Source organism: Megascapheus bottae, chromosome 15 (genome assembly GCF_031878675.1).
Source record: "Megascapheus bottae isolate mThoBot1 chromosome 15, mThoBot2.hap1, whole genome shotgun sequence".
Lineage (NCBI taxonomy): Eukaryota > Metazoa > Chordata > Mammalia > Rodentia > Geomyidae > Megascapheus > Megascapheus bottae.
The window spans coordinates 8761811-8767477 of NC_143523.1; the positions used below are offsets into that span (position 1 = coordinate 8761811).

Below are 5667 nucleotides of genomic sequence, written 5' to 3' on the forward strand. Positions count from 1 at the left end.
GTCTCTTTGGGCCTGACTTCACTTAATATAATTTTTTACAAATGGTGCTGGGAACATTGGATTTCTACATGTAAAAAGCTGAACCTGGATCTTCTTTATCACCTTGCACCAGTACCAACTCAAAATAGATCAGAGGCCACAATGTAAGAACTAAAACCATTATAGGGAGGAATAGGAGAACTTTCTGAGTAACAATCTAGAAGCAAAGCAATCAAAGAAAGACTTGACAAGTGGTATTGCATCAAACTAAAATGTTTCTGCACAGTTAAATTTCATCTTTGTAGAGAGAAAGAAATATCACCTTGCCTTGCAGGGAATATTTATTCCCTTTTCCAGAGATACCATAGATTCCTTCATCCAAAGTGAGGAATGTACATGCCACTACAATTTGAACAGTTTTCTTCTTTAAATAAAGATCAAAGTCACTTGATTTGCTTTGACACTGAGTAAGATCATGGGATTTATTCAGTGACACAATCCTGCTGGAAGAAATGGTTTATTAATTTCACTAAGGTGTATTAAAAAAATTCAGAGGAAGGTTCCTGCAAAGCATGTATTCCATGTCAGTTACTTATCTGTTTTAACCTTTTATCTCAGCAATAAAATTCAAATTATGCATCAAGTATAATAAAGACCTATTCTGATCAATCGAGATTAGTTGTCATCTTAATGTGCTTTTAAGCTATTTTTAATTGCTAACATGCTCACATCCAATGGCCAGTACAAAGCTGAAAAAGTGTTACTTATGAAGAGTAATTGTCCAACAGACACCATCAAATAGCCTTGTGCTTAAAGATTCTATTTCAAGACCAGCCCTGCTGCACTTAGAATTCTAATGAATCACACAGACAGAATCACTGAGCAGCTGGAAGAGAGAGGAATCGTCTCCACAACCATACTCATTTTCAAAATGCAGACTTGGCCATTGAAAGGTAAAGGTAATGGAATTAGCCTCATGAATATGCATTCGGGCCAGTCTGCCAGCAAAGCACATACGAGTCTTACTCAGAGCAGCCAAAACGCCGCCTTGATGCAGTCCATGTATATCAACTAAGTTAATTTTCAAAATACCCTGAAGCAGCGTGTAGTATTATTACCCTCATTTTACAGGTACAAAGGGAGAAACAGAAGTGATGACTGTTATCCAGGTTCCCAGCTAATAGGTAACAGAGCCCAAGGGTTTTACCCTTGACCCTCCACGATCTTAACCTGCCTGGATACAGAGAATGATCGCACAACAGCTGTGATAAGATGGAGCCTTTCCTAACAAAAGCATAGGAAACAGCACGATGGCAAATGGCAGGATGGCTGGCACAGAAATCAGCCCCCTCCATCATCAAGAGTCCTGATCCCACCGCTGTCAGGCAGAGCGGTAAGGAGGGGAGCAGGGCTGCTCTGGCAGGACACACTACAGGATGGGGTCCAACTGGCCTGGATCCAGGGCCTCACAGACAAGAGACATCATATGTCTTTCTTTGCTTTGACATAAAATCATCTCACATCTGTTTCACTTGACATTGCTTGGACCAGAACCCACAGGTCACCAGGAAGCATAGGACAAAAGCAGCCAAACGAATTGATACACAGCCAACTCAGCCTGGTCTTCCCCAGTCTCAGCAGGAAGCTCTGAGTCTGGGGAACCTTAGGCTCCTAGGAGGATAAGTAAACTGCACCTTGTTCTGGATCAATGTGATGTCAATTTGATGGAACTCAGAGAGGTTCAGAGAGCTGGTACAACACCATTGCTAAGTCTGCCTGTGAAAGACTTAAATGGCTGGAGCCACTGAGATACCCCAGCACAGCCTCGTGGAGGCTGAGGGACCTTAGCAGGTTACCTCTTCATTCTACATCCAGTTCCTCCACTGATACAAGCAGAGGTTTGAAGTGCAGGTCAATGTTATTGCTAATAACCAAATTACTACCAACATCTCTGTTAGTGGAAACTCTCTGACCCCATCTACCACGCATGCACCTATGTGCGCCCGTACAAAGTTTTCTTATTTGAAGGAAGAGCTCATGCTACACATTGTTTTTTCATGATATAATAAACTTGAGGTATATTGTAAGATGAATGTAAGCCTTGAATTATTTTAATTTTTTGTCAGTGGTGGGGCTTGAACTCAGGGCCTTGATGCTGCCCCTGAGCTCTTTTGCTCAAGGCTAGCACTCTAGCACTTTGAGCCACAGCTCTGCTACTGGTTTTTGAGTGGCTAATTGTACATAAAAGTCTCACAGAGACTTTTTTTTTTGCCACAGCTGGCTTTGAATCTCAATACTCAGATCTCTACCTTTTGAATTACAGCTAGGATTACAGGCATAAGACACTGGCACCTTGGGTTTTTTTTAATCACTATTCCTCTAGATTCCTAGGGTTTCCTAATTTTGTTGTTGTAGCCAATCTCAATCAGCTTCATAAGCAATGCTAAGAAATACCTTCCAGCGAAATGAACTGGTAAAAATCCCAGGATATTTCTCATGCATAAAAGCCCCGGGCCTTGGGGAGGCAAGCCAGTGAAATGATGTCAGGACTACAGCCCCAACCAAGATTTCTCCCTGAAAGTCAACTATGGTAGACTTTGTCTAGTGGGTTGAGTATTAAAGGAATGCAGTAGAAAACAATTGAAGCCAACAAAAATGTATTGTGCGTATAGGTCACAGGGAGCCGTGGCCCAGCAGCTCTAATAACTAAAACATAATGGTTGTGACATCTCCATTCCCCACACTGACTGTGGAGAGGGACCAGCCAGGGCTCCACTCATTTGCCAAATGATCCAGCCTGTGACCTGCTCACCTTTCCCCCATGCTGCGCTATGATTATCCTGTGGTTCTGGGATTCCAAAGGAACACAAGGCAGTTTGGTTAATTATGACTTTCTTTACTGAAACAGACGATGTGCTCTAGGAATAGATTGAAATTATGAGTGTCAATGCCCTCTGCCCCAACTCAGCTTTATACTTGGCTCCTGGTTTAAAGCTACTTACATGGAAGGCAGGTAGCAAATAAAATTTCTATCCACTGAGACAGTGGTATATCCCAGGTAGGGGTCACACTGTCAATCAAAGACAGAAAAATTGGATCCTAGGCCTCTAGTAAACAGTGCGATAAATATTTTTAGTTTCCATATGGAAGGAAGGGTGCCTCATCCCTCTTGACTTGTTAAAATGGTTTTCTGCAGAGAGAAAGAGAGAGAGAGAGAGAGAGAGAGAGACAGACAGACAGACAGACAGACAGACTACAATTTAACCCCTGAAACGCCAGTCTTGAAGAGCAATAAGCACTAAATTCCTGCCATTTCATCTTCTTACATTCAGTGTAAATGTCCAAGGTTTGATTTATTTGAGGTAGCCCTAACTACAAAGGTATTCCTGAGTTTGGATGTCAGAGAGCATTCTGGAAGCAACTTAATTTAAAACACTTCAATAGGTTGGGCACCTGTGGCTCACACTTGTAATCCTAGGTAGGAGATGTGAGGATCACAATACAAAGCCATCCTTACCAGGGAGGTCTGGGAGAGTCTTATCTCCGATTAACAACAACAACAACAAAAACAGAAAAAACAAACAAACAAACAATAACAACAACAACAAAAAAAAAAAAACAGAAGAAGAGCTGTGGCTCAAGTGGTATGGTAACAACCTTGAGTGGAAAAAGCTAAGGGATAGTGCCTAGGTGCTGACTTCAAGCTCCAGGACCAGCACACGAAACCGGGGCAGGGGGGAGGGAGGGAGGAAGGGAGGAAGGAAGGGAGGGAGGGAAAAAGTTTAATCCCAAGCTAGAAATTCCCTGCACTGTAACTGGACTGGCCAGTGGGATGGGATGTGGGATACTCCAGTATGCACTCATTACTGGGCCCAAGTCTAAGCAGATGCTTGGGCTCTTTAGGCCTTAATTCGAAAGCTATAAGTCAATAATCAGATGGCTAACTAAAACAAATTTTATCCCCCTACCTTGGCCAGGATAGTGTCATAAGGACAATACTTAACATATGTGCAAAGTGAGGTTTGGATATAACTGGAAGTTGGCACACTACAAAACACACTGCACCTGATTGTGCAACTCTGGCTGTTCTTTTAACACGCAGGTGGTATTGGATAAGTAATGAATGCACATCATTCCCCAGGCACCAGCAGCTCAGTAATAATCCTAGTTACTCAGGGAGATCCAGAGGATTGTGGTTCAAAGCCAGCCCAGGCAAAAATTTCACTAGACGCCCATCTCTAAAACACCCAGCAAGAAAATGCCAGGCAAGAAGCATTGCTTAAAGGACAGAGTTCCAGCCTGGGAGCAAGAAAACTGAGCAAGTATAAAACCTTTAGTTCAGTGCTCGCTTCGGCAGCACATATACTAAAATTGGAACGATACAGAGAAGATTAGCATGGCTCCTGCGCAAGGATGACACGCAAATTCGTGAAGCGTTCCATATTTTTTTCATATTGGTATAGTATCTCACTTTGTTATCTGATATATTGAATTTATTTGTATTTGGATATTTGAAATTTGATAGGGAAGGGGGGAAAACCAAGATGGGTGGGGGGTGTGGGGGGGGAGGGAAACGGGTACCAAGACATGTGAAAGGGTATCAATGTATCTGAATTAATGCACCTTCTATCTGGCAAATATCATGTAACCCTTTTACTAATTACAATTAAAAAAAAACCTTTAGTTCAAACCCCAGTACCAGCAAATAGAATTATATCATTTATAAATTACATTTATTTCATAATTTTATTTTTCTTGATATCATTTTATATGAAAATCTTCACATAAAATGCACTATTATGCAAACAGTAGCCTGAATTATTTAATAATAAAAAGATAATATTGAAAATTTACAAAACCAGCTGGAGATGTGGTCAAGCTAGAGGACATCTGCCTCCCAGTCAAAAGCCCTGAGTTCAAATTCCATTACCAGGGGGCAAAATACAAAATTAGAATAAACTATCACCAAAAACTTAAATTAACTCAGGAACCAGTGGCTCATGCCTATAATCTTAGCTGTGTAGGAAGCTGGGATGGTTGGGATAACAATTCAAGGCCAGCCTAACAAAAATGAATCACATCAAGGCACGTACCTGGCAAGATAAGACCCTATCACACACACACACACACACACACACACACACACACTACCACAGACAATCAAACTAGAGGTATGGCTCAGCAAACACGAGGATCATGATTCAAACCTCAATATCACCAGCAAAACACAGTAGCTTGTACCTGTAATTCTAAACATTTTGGAGGCTGAGAACAAGAGAGTCAAGTCCACTCATGAAATAGCTGAGTATGGTAGCACATTTGTCAGAATGTCAGAAACAAAGGGAAGCACAAGTAAGAGAATCACAATCCACACCAGCCTGATCTTTAAGCAAGACTCTATCTCAAAAGTAACTGACATGCTAAACTTAATGTGATTTTTTCCAAGTCTTTCCATTTCCTTACAATTGGGGTGATACCAAAGGAACATAAGCTCAATGGTTTCCCTCGTTTGTAATAACTAGTTCAGACCTTGGACTCTCCTAGCAGAGGAATACAATAGCTCAAACCTTAGATACATAAGGCCTTATAGGATGAGGCTAAATCAATAGACCTCCAGGACATGGAAACAAGAGCTTAATTATGAGTGATCGTTATTCTTAATGTACTATGTTTTTTCTCTTCTCTTTT

The 5667-nt window shown here is 41.3% G+C and overlaps 1 non-coding gene across 1 annotated transcript; it reads left to right on the forward strand.

Annotated features, from left to right (window-relative positions):
• The first annotated feature begins 4320 nt into the window (after window positions 1-4320).
• On the forward strand, window positions 4321-4427 carry LOC150053756 (U6 spliceosomal RNA). The gene has a single exon (XR_016537983.1). It is a non-coding gene; the product is annotated as a U6 spliceosomal RNA (small nuclear RNA).
• Window positions 4428-5667: the final 1240 nt, after the last annotated feature.